A 21904-nucleotide genomic window follows, 5' to 3' on the forward strand; every position below is an offset into this window, starting at 1 on the left:
TAATCATCCCGGTCCCTTTCTGTCTGTATAGGATCAGACACAGTTAAACCTCTTGGAGTTGATTATCATCATCATCACTGTCCCTCCCTCATGTCTGTATAGGATCAGACACAGTTAAACCTCTTGGAGTTGATTATCATCATCATCACTGTCCCTTCCCTCATGTCTGTATAGGATCAGACACAGTTAAACCTCTTGGAGTTGATTATCATCATCATCACTGTCCCTCCCTCATGTCTGTATAGGATCAGACACAGTTAAACCTCTTGGAGTTGATTATCATCATCATCACTGTCCCTCCCTCATGTCTGTATAGGATCAGACACAGTTAAACCTCTTGGTGTTGATTATCATCATCATCACTGTCCCTTCCCTCATGTCTGTATAGGATCAGACACAGTTAAACCTCTTGGTGTTGATTATCATCATCATCATCATCACTGTCCCTTCCCTCATGTCTGTATAGGATCAGACACACAGTTAAACCTCTTGGTGTTGATTATCATCATCATCACTGTCCCTCACTCATGTCTGTATAGGATCAGACACAGTTAAACCTCTTGTGTTGATTATCATAGGATCAGACACAGTTAAACCTCTTTGTGTTGGATTATCATCCCTCACTGTCCCTCCCTCATGTCTGTATAGGATCAGACACAGTTAAACCTCTTGGTGTTGATTATCATCATCATCATCACTGTCCCTCCCTCATGTCTGTATAGGATCAGACACAGTTAAACCTCTTGGTGTTGATTATCATCATCATCACTGTCCCTCCCTCATGTCTGTATAGGATCAGACACAGTTAAACCTCTTGGTGTTGATTATCATCATCATCACTGTCCCTCCCTCATGTCTGTATAGGATCAGACACAGTTAAACCTCTTGGTGTTGATTATCATCATCATCACTGTCCCTCCCTCATGTCTGTATAGGATCAGACACAGTTAAACCTCTTGGAGTTGATTATCATCATCATCACTGTCCCTCCCTCATGTCTGTATAGGATCAGACACAGTTAAACCTCTTGGTGTTGATTATCATCATCATCACTGTCCCTCCCTCATGTCTGTATAGGATCAGACACAGTTAAACCTCTTGGAGTTGATTATCATCATCACTGTCCCTCCCTCATGTCTGTATAGGATCAGACACAGTTAAACCTCTTGGAGTTGATTATCATCATCATCATCACTGTCCCTCCCTCATGTCTGTATAGGATCAGACACAGTTAAACCTCTTGGTGTTGATTATCATCATCATCACTGTCCCTCCCTCATGTCTGTATAGGATCAGACACAGTTAAACCTCTTGGAGTTGATTATCATCATCATCACTGTCCCTCCCTCATGTCTGTATAGGATCAGACACAGTTAAACCTCTTGGTGTTGATTATCATCATTATCACTGTCCCTCCTCATGTCTGTATAGGATCAGACACTAGTTAAACCTCTTGGTGTTGATTATCATCATCATCACTGTCCTCCCTCATGTCTGTATAGGATCAGACACAGTTAAACCTCTTGGTGTTGATTATCATCATCATCACTGTCCCTCCCTCATGTCTGTATAGGATCAGACACAGTTAAACCTCTTGGAGTTGATTATCATCATCATCACTGTCCCTCCCTCATGTCTGTATAGGATCAGACACAGTTAAACCTCTTGGTGTTGATTATCATCATCATCACTGTCCCTCCCTCATGTCTGTATAGGATCAGACACAGTTAAACCTCTTGGTGTTGATTATCATTATCACTGTCCCCTCCCTCATCATCAGTTAAACTGTCCCTCCCTCATGTCTGTATAGGATCAGACACAGTTAAACCTCTTGGTGTTGACACTATGTAGTGTAGGTTGGCATAACGGAGGAGATTCAGCTGGTTCTAGTAGTGACCACATCAACAGGTTGACATAACGGAGGAGTCAGCTGGTTCTGTAGTGTAGTCAACAGGTAACGGAGGAGATCCACAATGGAAACAAGTCAACATGTTGAGTTATCCTCCATGATTCTAGATGCTGTTTCCACTTGAGTAGCTGAATTATAGTCTGTACCAGTGAATCCCTGTTTAACAGACTAGACACTAACCAGGACACTACATCTGAATTATAGTCTGTACCAGTGAATCCCTGTTTATAGACTAGACACTAACCATCATGACACTACATCTGAATTATAGTCTGTACCAGTGGATCCCTGTTTAATAGACTAGACACTAACCAGGACACTACATCTGAATTATAGTCTGTACCAGTGGATCCCTGTTTAATAGTGTAGACTAGACACTAACCAGCAGGACACTACATCTGAATTATAGTCTGTACCAGTGAATCCCTGTTTAATAGACTAGACACTAACCAGGACACTACATCTGAATTATAGTCTGTACCAGTGGATCCCTGTTTAATAGACTAGACACTAACCAGGACACTACATCTGAATTATAGTCTGTACCAGTGATCCCTGTTTAATAGACATAGACACTAACCAGGACACTACATCTGAATTATAGTCTGTACCAGTGAATCCCTGTTTAATAGACTAGACACTAACCCAGGACACTACATCTGAATTATAGTCTGTACCAGTGAATCCCTGTTTAATAGTGTAGACAGGTTAACCAGCAGGACACTACATCTGAATTATAGTCTGTACCAGTGGATCACTGTTTAATAGGTAGACACTAACCAGGACACTACATCTGAATTATAGTCTGTACCAGTGAATCCCTGTTTAATAGTGTAGACACTAACCAGCAGGACACTACATCTGAATTATAGTCTGTACCAGTGGTTGGCATAACGGAGGAGATTCAGCTGGTTCTAGTAGTGAACAGATCAACAGGTTGACATAACGGAGGAGATTCAGCTGGTTCTAGTGGTGAACACATCAACAGGTTGGCATAACGGAGGAGATTCAGCTGGTTCTAGTAGTGAACAGATCAACAGGTTGACATAACGGAGGAGATTCAGCTGGTTCTAGTAGTGAACACATCAACAGGTTGACATAACGGAGGAGATTCAGCTGGTTCTAGTAGTGAACACATCAACAGGTTGACATAACGGAGGAGATTCAGCTGGTTCTAGTAGTGAACACATCAACAGGTTGACATAACGGAGGAGATTCAGCTGGTTCTAGTGGTGAACACATCAACAGGTTGACATAACGGAGGAGATTCAGCTGGTTCTAGTAGTGAACACATCAACAGGTTGACATAACGGAGGAGATTCAGCTGGTTCTAGTAGTGAACACATCAACAGGTTGACATAACGGAGGAGATTCAGCTGGTTCTAGTGGTGAACACATCAACAGGTTGACATAACGGAGGAGATTCAGCTGGTTCTAGTAGTGAACACATCAACAGGTTGACATAACGGAGGAGATTCAGCTGGTTCTAGTGGTGAACACATCAACAGGTTGACATAACGGAGGAGATTCAGCTGGTTCTAGTGGTGAACACATCAACAGGTTGACATAACGGAGGAGATTCAGCTGGTTCTAGTAGTGAACACATCAACAGGTTGACATAACGGAGGAGATTCAGCTGGTTCTAGTGGTGAACACATCAACAGGTTGACATAACGGAGGAGATTCAGCTGGTTCTAGTGGTGAACACATCAACAGGTTGACATAACGGAGGAGATTCAGCTGGTTCTAGTAGTGAACACATCAACAGGTTGACATAACGGAGGAGATTCAGCTGGTTCTAGTAGTGACCACATCAACAGGTTGACATAACGGAGGAGATTCAGCTGGTTCTAGTAGTGACCACATCAACAGGTTGACATAACGGAGGAGATTCAGCTGGTTCTAGTAGTGAACACATCAACAGGTTGACATAACAGAGGAGATTCAGCTGGTTCTAGTAGTGAACACATCAACAGGTTGACATAACGGAGGAGATTCAGCTGGTTCTAGTGGTGAACACATCAACAGGTTGACATAACGGAGGAGATTCAGCTGGTTCTAGTAGTGAACAGATCAACAGGTTGACATAACGGAGGAGATTCAGCTGGTTCTAGTGGTGAACACATCAACAGGTTGACATAACGGAGGAGATTCAGCTGGTTCTAGTGGTGAACACATCAACAGGTTGACATAACGGAGGAGATTCAGCTGGTTCTAGTAGTGAACACATCAACAGGTTGACATAACGGAGGAGATTCAGCTGGTTCTAGTGGTGAACACATCAACAGGTTGACATAACGGAGGAGATTCAGCTGGTTCTAGTGGTGAACACATCAACAGGTTGACATAACGGAGGAGATTCAGCTGGTTCTAGTAGTGAACACATCAACAGGTTGACATAACGGAGGAGATTCAGCTGGTTCTAGTAGTGAACACATCAACAGGTTGACATAACGGAGGAGATTCAGCTGGTTCTAGTAGTGAACACATCAACAGGTTGACATAACGGAGGAGATTCAGCTGGTTCTAGTGGTGAACACATCAACAGGTTGACATAACGGAGGAGATTCAGCTGGTTCTAGTAGTGAACACATCAACAGGTTGACATAACGGAGGAGATTCAGCTGGTTCTAGTGGTGAACACATCAACAGGTTGACATAACGGAGGAGATTCAGCTGGTTCTAGTAGTGAACACATCAACAGGTTGACATAACGGAGGAGATTCAGCTGGTTCTAGTAGTGAACACATCAACAGGTTGACATAACGGAGGAGATTCAGCTGGTTCTAGTAGTGAACACATCAACAGGTTGACATAACGGAGGAGATTCAGCTGGTTCTAGTGGTGAACACATCAACAGGTTGACATAACGGAGGAGGAGGAGATTCAGCTGGTTCTAGTGGTGAACACATCAACAGGTTGACATAACGGAGGAGATTCAGCTGGTTCTAGTGGTGAACACATCAACAGGTTGACATAACGGAGGAGATTCAGCTGGTTCTAGTGGTGAACACATCAACAGGTTGACATAACGGAGGAGATTCAGCTGGTTCTAGTAGTGAACACATCAACAGGTTGACATAACAGGTTGAGGAGATTCAGCTGGTTCTAGTAGTGAACACATCAACAGGTTGACATAACGGAGGAGATTCAGCTGGTTCTAGTAGTGAACACATCAACAGGTTGACATAACGGAGGAGATTCAGCTGGTTCTAGTAGTGAACACATCAACAGGTTGACATAACAGAGGAGATTCAGCTGGTTCTAGTAGTGAACACATCAACAGGTTGGCATAACAGAGGAGATTCAGCTGGTTCTAGTAGTGAACACATCAACAGGTTGGCATAACAGAGGAGATTCAGCTGGTTCTAGTAGTGAACACATCAACAGGTTGGCATAACGGAGGAGATTCAGCTGGTTCTAGTAGTGAACAGATCAACAGGTTGACATAACGGAGGAGATTCAGCTGGTTCTAGTAGTGAACACATCAACAGGTTGACATAACGGAGGAGATTCAGCTGGTTCTAGTGGGGAACACATCAACAGGTTGACATAACGGAGGAGATTCAGCTGGTTCTAGTGGTGAACACATCAACAGGTTGACATAACGGAGGAGATTCAGCTGGTTCTAGTAGTGAACACATCAACAGGTTGACATAACGGAGGAGATTCAGCTGGTTCTAGTGGTGAACACATCAACAGGTTGACATAACGGAGGAGATTCAGCTGGTTCTAGTAGTGAACACATCAACAGGTTGACATAACGGAGGAGATTCAGCTGGTTCTAGTAGTGAACACATCAACAGGTTGGCATAACGGAGGAGATTCAGCTGGTTCTAGTAGTGAACACATCAACAGGTTGACATAACGGAGGAGATTCAGCTGGTTCTAGTAGTGAACACATCAACAGGTTGACATAACGGAGGAGATTCAGCTGGTTCTAGTAGTGAACACATCAACAGGTTGACATAACAGAGGAGATTCAGCTGGTTCTAGTAGTGAACACATCAACAGGTTGACATAACGGAGGAGATTCAGCTGGTTCTAGTAGTGAACACATCAACAGGTTGGCATAACAGAGGAGATTCAGCTGGTTCTAGTAGTGAACACATCAACAGGTTGACATAACGGAGGAGATTCAGCTGGTTCTAGTAGTGAACACATCAACAGGTTGACATAACGGAGGAGATTCAGCTGGTTCTAGTAGTGACCACATCAACAGGTTGACATAACGGAGGAGATTCAGCTGGTTCTAGTAGTGAACACATCAACAGGTTGACATAACGGAGGAGATTCAGCTGGTTCTAGTGGTGAACACTGAATCCTTCCATTTCTTTCTGGTCTGTGTTTGTCCAATCAGCTGTCTCAGTCTCACGTTTATCCATATTTCTCAAACGTAACATTTAGAAGTTTTTCCAAACATCACATGTTTGTGTTTAGGGTGAAGTTTAGGCATTAACTCCAAATAGTTAAGCATAGGCTTAAAACACAAACACACAGCCTGTGTAGAGACAACTCCTCCCCCCACCCCTATCCTTCCTTCCCACACCATCCTCAGGGAGGAAACCAGGAACAGGACTGGCGCTTCCTGGAAAACATAAATCAGGAAGTGCCCAAGTCTCTTCCTGCCCAGTCACCGGAGATGAAATCCCTTTAACAAAACTAAACTGAGAAATGTCCTTCTGTTCTATTTAGTTCTACTCTTCCTGCAAAGGTGTGAAGCAAGGAGCAGTGTGAAGTTGTACAGCAGTAGTCAGACAGACTGCCATCCAGGACCTCTATACCAGGCGGTGTCAGACAGACTGCCATCCAGGACCTCTATACCAGGCCGGGTCAGACAGACTGCCATCCAGGACCTCTATACCAGGCGGTGTCAGACAGACTGCCATCCAGGACCTCTATACCAGGCCGGGTCAGACGTCCTGGATGGCAGTCTCTCTATACCAGGCGGTGTCAGACAGACTGCCATCCAGGACCTCTATACCAGGCGGTTTCAGACAGACTGCCATCCAGGACCTCTATACCAGGCCGGGTCAGACAGACTGCCATCCAGGACCTCTATACCAGGCCGGGTCAGACAGACTGCCATCCAGGACCTCTATACCAGGCGGTGTTAGACTGCCATCCAGGACCTCTATACCAGGCCGGGTCAGACAGACTGCCATCCAGGACCTCTATACCAGGCCGGGTCAGACAGACTGCCATCCAGGACCTCTATACCAGGCCGGGTCAGACAGACTGCTATCCAGGACCTCTATACCAGGCCGGGTCAGACAGAAATGTTAACAAATAAATGCATAAATGTCTTGAGTCAATAAGTATTCAACCCCGTTGTTATGGAAACACCTAAATAAGTTCAGGAGTAAACATTTGCGCAACAAGTGACATAATAAGTTGCATGGACTCACTATGTGTCCAATAATAGTGTTTAACATAATTTTTTCATGATTATCTCATCTCTGTACCCCAGTACACAACTATCTGTAAGGTCCCTCAGTCGAGCAGTGAATTACAAACACAGATTCAACCACAAAGACCGGGGAGGTTTTCCAATGCCTCGCAAAACAGACATTAAAAACCCCTTTGAACATGGTGAAGTCATTAATTACACTTCGGATAGTGTACCAATACACCCAGACACTACAAAGATACAGGCGTCCCTCCTAACTCAGTTGCCGGAGAGGAAGGAAACCACTCAGTGATTTCACCATGAGGTCAATGGTGACTTTAAAACAGTTACAGAGTTTAATGGCTGTGAGAACACTGAGGATGGATCAACTACATTATAGTTACTCCACAATACTAACCTAAATGACAGAGTTTAATGGCTGTGATAGGAGAACACTGAGGATGGATCAACAACATTATAGTTACTCCTCAATACTAACCTAACTGACAGAGTTTAATGGCTGTGATAGGAGAACACTGAGGATGGATCAACAACATTATAGTTACTCCTCAATACTAACCTAAATGACAGAGTGAAAAGGCTGTGATAGGAGAACACTGAGGATGGATCAACTACATTATAGTTACTCCACAATACTAACCTAACTGACAGAGTGAAAAGAAGGAAGCCTGTACAGAATAACAATATTCCAAAACATACATCCTGTTTGTAAACAAGGTACTAAAGTAATACTGCAAAGAATGTGGCAAAGAACTGTACTTTATGTCCTGATTACAACCTGTTATGTTTGTAGCAAAGCCAATAGATCACCGAGTACCACTTCATATTCTGAGGACAAAAATAAACTCAGAGTTAAGCACCGGCAAAATCTTAGGAGTTAAATAAATAAATATATGCCAAAGACGCTTTTGGACTTACAGTCATGTGTGCATACATTCTACGTATGGGTTTCCACCCTGGCCAAGCGCCATGCTCTACCAACTGAGCTACAGAAGGACCACAAGTCTGGTTTCCACCAGAGAGATGGGAGATGAATTCACCTTTCAGCAGGACAATAACCTAAAACACAAGGCCAAATATACACTGGAGTTGTTTACCAATAAGACAGTGAATGTTCCTGAGTGGCCGAGTTACAGTTTTGACTTAAAATCGGTTTGATAATGTATGAGCAAGACTTGAAAATGGCTGTCTAGCAATGATCAACGACCAACTTGTCAGAGCTTGAAGATTTGTGTTTAGAATAATGTGCAAACATTGTACAATCCAGGTGTGTAAAGCTCTTAGAGACTCACCCAGAAGGACTCACAGCTCTTAGAGACTCACCCAGAAGGACTCACAGCTCTTAGAGACTAACCCAGAAGGACTCACAGCTCTTAGAGACTAACCCAGAAGGACTCACAGCTCTTAGAGACTCACCCAGAAGGACTCACAGCTCTTAGACTCACCCAGAAGGACTCACAGCTCTTAGACTCACCTAGAAAGACTCACAGCTCTTCAGAGACTCACCCAGAAAGACTCACAGCTCTTAGAGACTCACCCAGAAGGACTCACAGCTCTTAGAGACTCACCCAGAAGGACTCACAGCTCTTAGAGACTCACCCAGAAGGACTCACAGCTCTTAGAGACTCACCCAGAAGGACTCACAGCTCTTAGAGACTCACCCAGAAGGACTCACAGCTCTTAGAGACTTTGTGCCTGGTCAACAACAGAGAGGGTAACAGCTAATGTGTCTATGTCTTTATGCCTGGTCAACAACAGAGAGGTTAACAGCTAATGTGTCTATGTCTTTGTGCCTGGTCAACAACAGAGAGGGTAACAGCTAATGTGTCTATGTCTTTGTGCCTGGTCAACAACAGAGAGGTTAACAGCTAATGTGTCTATGTCTTTGTGCCTGGTCAACAACAGAGGTTAACAGCTAATGTGTCTATGTCTTTGTGCCTGGTCAACAACAGAGTGCCTGGTTAACAGCTAATGTGTCTATGTCTTTGTGCCTGGTCAACAACAGAGAGGTTAACAGCTAATGTGTCTATGTCTTTGTGCCTGGTCAACAACAGAGGTTAACAGCTAATGTGTCTATGTCTTTATGCCTGGTCAACAACAGAGAGGGTAACAGCTAATGTGTCTGTCTTTGTGCCTGGTCAACAACAGAGAGGGTAACAGCTAATGTGTCTATGTATTTGTGCCTGGTCAACAACAGAGAGGTTAACAGGTGTGTCTATGTCTTTGTGCCTGGTCAACAACAGAGAGGTTAACAGGTGTGTCTATGTCTTTGTGCCTGGTCAACAACAGAGAGGTTAACAGCTAATGTGTCTATGTCTTTGTGCCTGGTCAACAACAGAGAGGTTAACAGCTAATGTGTCTATGTCTTTGTGCCTGGTCAACAACAGAGAGGGTAACAGCTAATGTGTCTATGTCTTTGTGCCTGGTCAACAACAGAGAGGTTAACAGCTAATGTGTCTATGTCTTTGTGCCTGGTCAACAACAGAGAGGGTAACAGCTAATGTGTCTATGTCTTTGTGCCTGGTCAACAACAGAGAGGTTAACAGCTAATGTGTCTATGTCTTTGTGCCTGGTCAACAACAGAGAGGTTAACAGGTGTGTCTATGTCTTTGTGCCTGGTCAACAACAGAGAGGTTAACAGCTAATGTGTCTATGTCTTTGTGCCTGGTCAACAACAGAGAGGTTAACAGCTAATGTGTCTATGTCTTTGTGCCTGGTCAACAACAGAGAGGGTAACAGCTAATGTGTCTATGTCTTTGTGCCTGGTCAACAACAGAGAGGTTAACAGCTAATGTGTCTATGTCTTTGTGCCTGGTCAACAACAGAGAGGTTAACAGCTAATGTGTCTATGTCTTTGTGCCTGGTCAACAACAGAGAGGGTAACAGCTAATGTGTCTATGTCTTTGTGCCTGGTCAACAACAGAGAGGTTAACAGCTAATGTGTCTATGTCTTTGTGCCTGGTCAACAACAGAGAGGTTAACAGCTAATGTGTCTATGTCTTTGTGCCTGGTCAACAACAGAGAGGTTAACAGCTAATGTGTCTATGTCTTTGTGCCTGGTCAACAACAGAGAGGTTAACAGCTAATGTGTCTATGTCTTTGTGCCTGGTCAACAACAGAGAGGTTAACAGCTAATGTGTCTATGTCTTTGTGCCTGGTCAACAACAGAGAGGTTAACAGCTAATGTGTCTATGTCTTTGTGCCTGGTCAACAACAGAGAGGGTAACAGCTAATGTGTCTATGTCTTTGTGCCTGGTCAACAACAGAGAGGTTAACAGCTAATGTGTCTATGTCTTTGTGCCTGGTCAACAACAGAGAGGTTAACAGCTAATGTGTCTATGTCTTTGTGCCTGGTCAACAACAGAGAGGTTAACAGATGTGTCTATGTCTTTGTGCCTGGTCAACACACACAGCTAATGGTAGTCTTTGGAGCTAATGTGTCTATGTCTTTGTGCCTGGTCAACAACAGAAAGGGTAACAGCTAATGTGTCTATGTCTTTGTGCCTGGTCAACAACAGAGAGGGTAACAGCTAATGTGTCTGTCTTTGTGCCTGGTCTGACTTCATGTCTCTCTGTCTTTGTGCCTGGTCAACAACAGAGAGGGTAACAGCTAACAGCTAATGTGTCTATGTCTTTGTGCCTGGTCTGACTTCAGAGGGTAACAGCTAATGTGTCTGTCTTTGTGCCTGGTCTGTCAACAGAGAGGGTAACAGCTAATGTGTCTATGTCTTTGTGCCTGGTCAACAACAGAGAGGGTAACTGTGTGTCTGTCTTTGACTTCATGTCTCAACAACAGAGAGGGTGTGTCTGTCTGTGCCTGGTCAACTTAACAGCATGTCTATGTCTTTGTGCCTGGTCAACAACTGTCTAATGTGTCTATGTCTTTGTGCCTGGTCAACAACAGAGAGGGTAACAGCTAATGTCTATGTCTTTGTGCCTGGTCAACAACAGAGAGGTTAACAGCTAATGTGTCTATGTCTGTGCCTGGTCTTAACATAATGTGTCTGTCTTTGTGCCTGGTCAACAACAGAGAGGTTAACAGCTAATGTGTCTGTCTTTGTGCCTGGTCAACAACACACACTGTCGGGAGTCTGAGGGAAGTAGCCGACTCATATCTCATGTCTCTCTCTCTATGTCTGTCTGTCTGTCTGTCTGTCTGTCTGTCTTCATGTCCCTGTCTGTCTGTCTGTCTGTCTTCATGTCCGTCTGTCTGTCTGTCTGTCTGTCTGTGGTTCCTGATATCACATTCACAAACAGCTGAAATGATATGATAATACAGCAAGTGTGTTATATATACACACACACACACACACACACACACACACACACACACAGTGAGTGAGCACACACAATACTGTACAAAGGCAAGGTTCCCAGGACTGTGTCCTTAATAGCAGCCTATTCTCTCCGTTTTACACTACTTGACCAGGACCCATACGGCTCCAGTCCAGAGGGCACTATGGAGGGGTCAGGGTGCCATTTAGGGCACACACCACAGGACTGGTCACATTTACCCGGAGAAACACAGAGGATTTACTGTACGGATCTAGTAACACAATTTCTATGATGCTTAGACCTTCACACACACACACACACATCTACTTCCCCATTCCCAGACCTTGGAGTGGTAGAGACACATCTACTCCCCATTCCCAGACCTTGGAGTGGTAGAGACACATCTACTCCCCATTCCCAGACCTTGGAGTGGTAGAGACACATCTACTTCCCCATTCCCAGACCTTGGAGTGGTAGAGACACATCTACTTCCCCATTCCCAGACCTTGGAGTGGTAGAGACATCTACTTCCCCATTCCCAGACCTTGGAGTGGTCTCTCTCCTCCTAATATCCTCCCTCTCTGTCTCTCTCCTCCTAATATCCTCCCTCTCTGTCTCTCCTCCTAATATCCTCCCTCTCGGTCTCTCCTCCTAATATCCTCCCTCTCTCCTCCTAATATCCTCCCTCTCTCCTCCTAATATCCTCCCTCTCTCCTCCTAATATCCTCCCTCTCTCCTCCTAATATCCTCCCTCTCTGTCTCTCCTCCTAATATCCTCCCTCTCTCCTCCTAATATCCTCCCTCTCTCTCTCCTCCTAATATCCTCCCTCTCTGTCTCTCCTCCTAATATCCTCCCTCTCTGTCTCTCCTCCTAATATCCTCCCTCTCTGTCTCTCCTCCTAATATCCTCCCTCTCTGTCTCTCCTCCTAATATCCTCCCTCTCTGTCTCTCCTCCTAATATCCTCCCTCTCTGTCTCTCCTCCTAATATCCTCCCTCTCTGTCTCTCCTCCTAATATCCTCCCTCTCTGTCTCTCTCCTCCTAATATCCTCCCTCTCTGTCTCTCTCCTCCTAATATCCTCCCTCTCTGTCTCTCCTCCTAATATCCTCCCTCTCTGTCTCTCCTCCTAATATCCTCCCTCTCTGTCTCTCCTCCTAATATCCTCCCTCTCTGTCTCTCTCCTCCTAATATCCTCCCTCTCTGTCTCTCTCCTCCTAATATCCTCCCCTCTCTGTCTCTCCTCCTAATATCCTCCCTCTCTGTCTCTCCTCCTAATATCCTCCCTCTCTGTCTCTCTCCTCCTAATATCCTCCCTCTCTGTCTCTCTCCTCCTAATATCCTCCCTCTGTCTCTCCTCCTAATATCCTCCCTCTCTGTCTCTCCTCCTAATATCCTCCCTCTCTGTCTCTCTCCTCCTAATATCCTCCCTCTCTGTCTCTCTCCTCCTAATATCCTCCATCTCTGTCTCTCTCCTCCTAATATCCTCCCTCTCTGTCTCTCCTCCTAATATCCTCCCTCTGTCTCTCCTCCTAATATCCTCCCTCTGTCTCTCCTCCTAATATCCTCCCTCTCTGTCTCTCTCCTCCTAATATCCTCCCTCTCTGTCTCTCTCCTCCTAATATCCTCCCTCTCTGTCTCTCCTCCTAATATCCTCCCTCTCTGTCTCTCCTCCTAATATCATCCCTCTCTCTCTCCTCCTAATATCCTCCATCTCTGTCTCTCCTCCTAATATCCTCCATCTCTGTCTCTCCTCCTAATATCCTCCCTCTCTGTCTCTCCTCCTAATATCCTCCCTCTCTGTCTCTCCTCCTAATATCATCCCTCTCTCTCTCCTCCTAATATCCTCCATCTCTGTCTCTCCTCCTAATATCCTCCATCTCTCTCTCCTCCTAATATCCTCCCACTCTGTCTCTCCTCCTAATATCATCCCTATGTCTCTCCTAATATCCTCCCTCTCTGTCTCTCCTCCTAATATCATCCCTCTGTCTCTCCTCCTAATATCCTCCCTCTCTGTCTCTCCTCCTAATATCATCCATCTGTCTCTCTCCTCCTAATATCCTCCCTCTCTGTCTCTCCTCCTAATATCCTCCCTCTCTGTCTCTCTCCTCCTAATATCCTCCCTCCCTCTCTCTCTCCTCCTAATATCCTCCCTCTCTGTCTCTCCTCCTAATATCCTCCCTCTCTGTCTCTCCTCCTAATATCATCCCTCTCTCTCTCCTCCTAATATCCTCCCATCTCTGTCTCTCCTCCTAATATCATCCCTCTGTCTCTCCTAATATCCTCCCTCTCTGTCTCTCCTCCTAATATCCTCCCTCTCTGTCTCTCCTCCTAATATCATCCCTATGTCTCTCCTCCTAATATCCTCCCTCTCTGTCTCTCCTCCTAATATCATCCATCTGTCTCTCTCCTCCTAATATCCTCCCTCTCTGTCTCTCCTCCTAATATCCTCCCTCTCTGTCTCTCTCCTCCTAATATCCTCCCTCTCTCTCTCTCTCCTCCTAATATCCTCCCTCTCTGTCTCTCTCCTCCTAATATCCTCCCTCTCTGTCTCTCCTCCTAATATCCTCCCTCTCTGTCTCTCCTCCTAATATCCTCCCTCTCTGTCTCTCCTCCTAATATCCTCCCTCTCTGTCTCTCTCCTCCTAATATCCTCCCTCTCTGTCTCTCTCCTCCTAATATCCTCCCTCTCTGTCTCTCTCCTCCTAATATCCTCCCTCTCTGTCTCTCTCCTCCTAATATCCTCCCTCTCTGTCTCTCTCCTCCTAATATCCTCCCTCTCTGTCTCTCTCCTCCTAATATCCTCCCTCTCTGTCTCTCTCCTCCTAATATCCTCCCTCTCTGTCTCTCTCCTCCTAATATCCTCCCTCTCTGTCTCTCTCCTCCTAATATCCTCCCTCTCTGTCTCTCTCCTCCTAATATCCTCCCTCTCTGTCTCTCCTCCTAATATCCTCCCTCTCTGTCTCTCTCCTCCTAATATCCTCCCTCTCTGTCTCTCTCCTCCTAATATCCTCCCTCTCTGTCTCTCTCCTCCTAATATCCTCCCTCTCTGTCTCTCTCCTCCTAATATCCTCCCTCTCTGTCTCTCTCCTCCTAATATCCTCCCTCTCTGTCTCTCTCCTCCTAATATCCTCCCTCTCTGTCTCTCTCCTCCTAATATCCTCCCTCTCTCTCTCCTCCTAATATCCTCCCTCTGTCTCTCCTCCTAATATCCTCCCTCTGTCTCTCCTCCTAATATCCTCCCTCTCTGTCTCTCCTCCTAATATCCTCCCTCTCTGTCTCTCCTCCTAATATCCTCCCTCTCTGTCTCTCCTCCTAATATCCTCCTCTCTGTCTCTCCTCCTAATATCCTCCCTCTCTGTCTCTCCTCCTAATATCTCCTCTCTGTCTCTCCTCCTAATATCATCCCCTCTCTGTCTCTCCTCCTAATATCTCCCTCTCTGTCCTCCTAATATCATCCCTCTGTCTCTCCTCCTAATATCCTCCCTCTCTGTCTCTCCTCCTAATATCCTCCCTCTCTGTCTCTCCTCCTAATATCCTCCCTCTCTGTCTCTCCTCCTAATATCCTCCCTCTCTGTCTCTCCTCCTAATATCCCCCTCTCTGTCCTCCTACTTTCGTTTTATTGCCCACTAGGGACCATTAGCACAGAAAACTAGTCTACAGAACACTAGCCTTCTAGAACCACTCATATTGACAACAGAACACTAGCCTTCTAGAACCACTCATATTGACAACAGAACACTAGCCTTCTAGAACCACTCATATTGACAACAGAACACTAGCCTTCTAGAACCATTCATATTGACAACAGAACACTAGCCTTCTAGAACCATTCATATTGACAACAGAACACTAGCCTTCTAGAACCATTCATATTGACAACAGAACACTAGCCTTCTAGAACCATTCATATTGACAACAGAACCTAGCCTTCTAGAACCATTCATATTGACAACAGAACAGTAGCCTTCTAGAACCATTCATATTGACAACAGAACAGTAGCCTTCTAGAACCATTCATACTGACAACAGAACACTAGCCTTCTAGAACCATTCATATTGACAACAGAACACTAGCCTTCTAGAACCACTCATATTGACAACAGAACACTAGCCTTCTAGAACCATTCATACTGACAACAGAACACTAGCCTTCTAGAACCATTCATACTGACAACAGAACACTAGCCTTCTAGAACCATTCATACTGACAACAGAACACTAACCTTCTAGAACCATTCATACTGACAACAGAACACTAGCCTTCTAGAACCATTCATACTGACAACAGAACACTAACCTTCTAGAACCATTCATACTGACAACAGAACACTAGCCTTCTAGAACCATTCATACTGACAACAGAACACTAACCTTCTAGAACCATTCATACTGACAACAGAACACTAGCCTTCTAGAACCATTCATACTGACAACAGAACACTAGCCTTCTAGAACCATTCATACTGACAACACTGAAGAGAAGAAAACTGGGATTTACACCAGTCTTTGACTCTTAACATGCACACAAACCCCCTACCCCGCCCCCACGCAACCCACTCCCGCCCTAACTTCCAACTACAAATATTTAAATAAATAAAAATATGCTTCACTTCGTTTTGAATCCCCATCAGTTAATCATTAATGGGTATGTTTTAGACTTAATTATAAAACATCTAGTAGTAAAATAGCCAACTATAGTTATTTTGATTTTATCGAGCGACTGCACTGATTTTCATTCGACTGTGTCAATAATGTAGGCTAACAGCGTAACTGTTTATAAATGCTGTACGATATAAATGCTGTACGCATTATATGAATGGCGTTAATGAATCAATCATGTTTGCGCGTCACCACTCACCTTTTCCGAACTTTTCCGTGGAGGAAACAAAAGCACTTTCCTTTTGAGGTCGAGCAGCAGGAAATGGATACAAACGGACTCCCTGCAGTCTGAGATTGGAATCAATCAATTCGTAACCTTTTCTCACAACCAAATAGTTTATTCGGGAAAATAGACAAGGACATGTGAAGTACACGACAGCAGTGAAGCTGGGTTTGTCTCTCCGTTCGTTTCAGTGCGAGTCCCGATGGGCGGGACCCATCTAGAGATGACGTCATCGTGGAGTCGGCTCCTCATTACCCGAAGAGATCTGAATCTAAAACCTCCACAACGGAGATTTTAGTAGCGCGCGATATTGATCGATCCAGCTCTCCATGCGGCACGTTAGGACGACAAAAAAACTATTGTCCCCAAGTGCAAAAGTCAACCTTTACCTAACGCAACATGAGTTTACAGTAAAGGGTTGACTTTTACCGACAGATCTAGGAACAGATTACCAGGCCATTGGTCGAGTTCATGCCTCACGACATTACAGACACATGCCATATTTTTACAACGTCTGGATTTTTTAAATTGTACCTTTATTTAACTAGGCAAGTCAGTTAAGAACAAATTCTTATTTACAATGACGTCCTACCCAGGTCAAACAACCCTGCTTTAACCTTCCATTAACTGTTAGACTGTTAACAGTTAGACTGTTACCCTGTGGACTATAACACTAGAAACACCATTAGAGGAATAGACTGTGGACTACAAGTGGGTGGTATTCACTAGGAACCAAACGGAGGCCAACAGGCCAAAACGGGGAGGGACTAACCTGTGATATATTCATTTGTGCACACCGTAGTAAAAATGTCTTGCAACGACAACTCATCTATCATCCTGAACACCCACTTCCCCCACATACTGACCTCTGACATCAACTACTAAGGAAATTACCTTCATAACATCGTTAAATGTAACAAGACATTATTTATTTTAAAAAGGCAATCTAATATTAATATGGTTTGTGAACTCTAGAATTTGTTTGCAAGCATGATATCTGTACAAAACACTAACGTGTCCTAACAAACAAAACACTAACGTGTCCTAACAAACAAAACACTAACGTGCCCCAACAAACAAAACACTAACGTGCCCTAACAAACAAAACACTAACGTGTCCTAACAAACAAAACACTAACGTGTCCTAACAAACAAAACATTAACGTGTCCTAACAAACAAAACACTAACGTGTCCTAACAAACAAAACACTAACGTGTCCTAACAAACAAAACACTAACGTGTCCTAACAAACAAAACACTAACGTGTCCTAACAAACAAAACACTAACGTGTCCCAACAAACAAAACACTAACGTGTCCTAACAAACAAAACACTAACGTGCCCTAACAAACAAAACACTAACGTGTCCCAACAAACAAAACACTAACGTGTCCTAACAAACAAAACACTAACGTGCCCTAACAAACAAAACACTAACATGTCCTAACAAACAAAACACTAACCTGTCCTAACAAACAAAACACTAACGTGTCCCAACAAACAAAACACTAACAACTAACAAACAAAACACTAACATGCCTAACAAACAAAACACTAACGTGCCTAACAAACAAAACACTAACGTGCCTAACAAACAAAACACTAACGTGTCCTAACAAACAAAACATAACCTGTCCTAACAAACAAAACACAAACCTGTCCTAACAAACAAAACACTACATGTCCTAACAAACAAAACACTAACGTGTCTAACAAACAAAACACTAACGTGTCCTAACAAACAAAACACTAACGTGTCCCAACAAACAAAACACTAACGTGTCCTAACAAACAAAACACTAACATGCTCTAACAAACAAAACACTAACGTGCCCTAACAAACAAAACACGAACCTGCCCTAACAAACAAAACACTAACGTGCCCTAACAAACAAAACACTAACGTGCCCTAACAAACAAAACACTAACGTGCCCCAACAAACAAAACACTCAATCAAGGGACCCCACAGCATGACATTGTAAATTCATTTATTTTCAACTGAGCTGTTGGTACAAATGTTTAACATTGGGGCTTGTGTGTGTGTATATGTGACTGTACGTGTGTGTGTGTGTATATGTGACTGTACGTGTGTGTGTGTGTATATGTGACTGTACGTGTGTGTGTGTATATGTGACTGTGTGTGTGTGTGTGTGTGTATGTGACTGTGTGTGTGTGTGTGTGTGTGTGTGTGTGTGTGTGTGTGTGTGTGTGTGTGTGTGTGTGTGTGTGTGTGTGTGTAAATGTGTGTGTGATGTAACATGTGTGATTGTGAGGTGTGCTGTGTGTGTGTGTGTGTAATGTGTGCCCTGATACTGGATGTGAAATCACAAACTAAACCAGAGGAACAGGAACTTGAAATGGTTATTCAAACTAAACCAGATACAGGAAACAGGACATGGTGTATTCAAACTAAACCAGATAAAGGAAACAGGAAACAGGAAATGGTCGTATTCAAACTAAACCAGAACAGGAAACAGGACATGGTTGTATTCAAACTGAAACGAAATGGTTGTATTCAAACTAAACCAGGAAATGGTTGTATTCAAACTAAACCAGATACAGGAAACAGGACATGGTTGTATTCAAACTAAACCAGGAAACAGGAAACAGGACATGGTCGTATTCAAACTAAACCAGATACAGGAAACAGGACATGGTTGTATTCAAACTAAACCAGATACAGGAAACAGGACATGGTTGTATTCAACCTAAACCAGGAAACAGGAAACAGGACAAAGGACATGGTCTTATTCAAACTAAACCAGATACAGGAAACATGACATGGTCGTATTCAAACTAAACCAGGAAACAGGAAACAGGACAGAGGACATGGTCTTATTCAAACTAAACCAGGAAACAGGAAACAGGACATGGTCTTATTCAAACTAAACCAGATACAGGAAACAGGACATGGTCTTATTCAAACTAAACCAGACACAGGAAACAGGACATGGTCTTATTCAAACTAAACCAGATACAGGAATCAGGACATGGTCTTATTCAAACTAAACCAGATACAGGAAACAGGACATGGTCTTATTCAAACTAAACCAGATACAGGAAACAGGACATGGTCTTATTCAAACTAAACCAGATACAGGAAACAGGACATGGTCTTATTCAAACTAAACCAGATACAGGACAACAGGACATGGTCTTATTCAAACTAAACCAGATACAGACAGGACAGGACATGGAAACAGGACAAAGGACATGGTCGTATTCAAACTAAACCAGGAAACAGGACATGGTCTTATTCAAACTAAACCAGGAAACAGGACAGGACATGGTCGTATTCAAACTAAACCAGGAAACAGGGTATTCAAACTAAACCAGATACAGGAACAGGACATGGTTGTATTCAAACTAAACCAGGAAACAGGAAATGGTTGTATTCAAACTAAACCATGGTTGTATTCAAACTAAACCAGATACAGGAAACAGGACATGGTTGTATTCAAACTAAACCAGAAACAGGAAACAGGACATGGTTGTATTACTAAACCAGATACAAACAGGACATGGTTGTATTCAAACTAAACCAGATACAGGAAACAGGACATGGTTGTATTCAACCTAAACCAGGAAACAGGAAACAGGACAAAGGACATGGTCTTATTCAAACTAAACCAGATACAGGAAACATGACATGGTCGTATTCAAACTAAACCAGGAAACAGGAAACAGGACAGAGGACATGGTCTTATTCAAACTAAACCAGGAAACAGGAAACAGGACATGGTCTTATTCAAACTAAACCAGATACAGGAAACAGGACATGGTCTTATTCAAACTAAACCAGACACAGGAAACAGGACATGGTCTTATTCAAACTAAACCAGATACAGGAATCAGGACATGGTCTTATTCAAACTAAACCAGATACAGGAAACAGGACATGGTCTTATTCAAACTAAACCAGATACAGGAAACAGGACATGGTCTTATTCAAACTAAACCAGATACAGGAAACAGGACATGGTCTTATTCAAACTAAACCAGATACAGGAAACAGGACATGGTCTTATTCAAACTAAACCAGATACAGGAAACAGGACATGGTCTTATTCAAACTAAACCAGATACAGGAAACAGGACAAAGGACATGGTCGTATTCAAACTAAACCAGGAAACAGGACATGGTCTTATTCAAACTAAACAAGGAAACAGGAAACAGGACAAAGGACATGGTCGTATTCAAACTAAACCAGGAAACAGGACATGGTCTTATTCAAACTAAACCAGGAAACAGGAAACAGGACATGGTCGTATTCAAACTAAACCAGATACAGGAAACAGGACATGGTTGTATACAAACTAAACCAGATACAGGAAACAGGACATGGTCGTATTCAAACTGAAACAGGAAACAGGACAAAGGACATGGTCGTATTCAAACTAAACCAGGAAACAGGACATGGTCTTATTCAAACTAAACCAGGAAACAGGAAACAGGACAAAGGACATGGTCGTATTCAAACTAAACCAGGAAACAGGACATGGTCTTATTCAAACTAAACCAGGAAACAGGAAACAGGACATGGTCGTATTCAAACTAAAACAGATACAGGAAACAGGACATGGTTGTATTCAAACTAAACGAGATACAGGAAACAGGACATGGTCTTATTCAAACTAAACCAGGAAACAGGACAAAGGACATGGTCGTATTCAAACTAAACCAGGAAACAGGACATGGTCTTATTCAAACTAAACCAGGAAACAGGAAACAGGACATGGTCGTATTCAAACTAAACCAGATACAGGAAACAGGACATGGTTGTATTCAAACTAAACCAGATACAGGAAACAGGACATGGTCTTATTCAAACTAAACCAGATACAGGAAACAGGACATGGTCTTATTCAAACTAAACCAGATACAGGAAACAGGACATGGTCTTATTCAAACTAAACCAGATACAGGAAACAGCACATGGTCTTATTCAAACTAAACCAGATACAGGAAACAGGACATGGTCGTATTCAAACTAAACCAGATACAGGAAACAGGACATGGTCGTATTCAAACTAAACCAGATACAGGAAACAGGACATGGTCGTATTCAAACTAAACCAGATACAGGAAACAGGACATGGTCTTATTCAAACTAAACCAGATACAGGAAACAGGACATGGTCTTATTCAAACTAAACCAGATACAGGAAACAGGACATGGTCTTATTCAAACTAAACCAGGAAACAGGAAACAGGACATGGTCGTATTCAAACTAAACCAGATACAGGAAACAGGACATGGTCTGATTCAAACTAAACCAGATACAGGAAACAGGACGTGGTCTTATTCAAACTAAACCAGATACAGGAAACAGGACATGGTTGTATTCAAACTAAACCAGATACAGGAAACAGGAAACAGGACATGGTCGTATTCAAACTAAACCAGATACAGGAAACAGGAC

At 43.4% G+C, this 21904-nt stretch overlaps 3 long non-coding RNA genes across 32 annotated transcripts; 2 read left to right on the plus strand and 1 right to left on the minus strand.

Moving 5' to 3' along the window:
- Positions 1 to 2805: 2805 nt before the first annotated feature.
- Positions 2806 to 5922, plus strand: LOC127919733 (uncharacterized). 26 transcript variants are annotated; one of them, XR_008103921.1, is made up of 6 exons: positions 2859 to 2897; positions 3106 to 3157; positions 3730 to 4041; positions 4146 to 4249; positions 5144 to 5299; positions 5820 to 5922. It is a non-coding gene; the product is annotated as an uncharacterized LOC127919733 (long non-coding RNA). The 26 variants fall into 26 exon arrangements; XR_008103920.1 differs by lacking the exon at positions 3106 to 3157 and adding an exon at positions 3262 to 3313; XR_008103919.1 differs by lacking the exon at positions 3106 to 3157 and adding an exon at positions 3366 to 3417.
- Positions 5923 to 8838: 2916 nt separating this feature from the next.
- On the plus strand, positions 8839 to 10666 carry LOC127919734 (uncharacterized). 5 transcript variants are annotated; one of them, XR_008103929.1, is made up of 4 exons: positions 8839 to 9226; positions 9470 to 9520; positions 9711 to 9952; positions 10051 to 10199. It is a non-coding gene; the product is annotated as an uncharacterized LOC127919734 (long non-coding RNA). The 5 variants fall into 5 exon arrangements; XR_008103931.1 differs by having other exon boundaries at positions 9809 to 9952; XR_008103933.1 differs by lacking the exons at positions 9711 to 9952; positions 10051 to 10199 and adding an exon at positions 10541 to 10666.
- Positions 10667 to 15093: 4427 nt separating this feature from the next.
- LOC127919736 (uncharacterized) lies at positions 15094 to 16064 on the minus strand. The gene is made up of 3 exons (XR_008103935.1): positions 15968 to 16064; positions 15519 to 15930; positions 15094 to 15482 (listed from the first exon to the last, which is right to left on the minus strand). It is a non-coding gene; the product is annotated as an uncharacterized LOC127919736 (long non-coding RNA).
- Between the last annotated feature and the right edge of the window lie 5840 nt (positions 16065 to 21904).

This window comes from Oncorhynchus keta, unplaced genomic scaffold (genome assembly GCF_023373465.1).
Source record: "Oncorhynchus keta strain PuntledgeMale-10-30-2019 unplaced genomic scaffold, Oket_V2 Un_contig_17448_pilon_pilon, whole genome shotgun sequence".
NCBI classification, from domain to species: domain Eukaryota; kingdom Metazoa; phylum Chordata; class Actinopteri; order Salmoniformes; family Salmonidae; genus Oncorhynchus; species Oncorhynchus keta.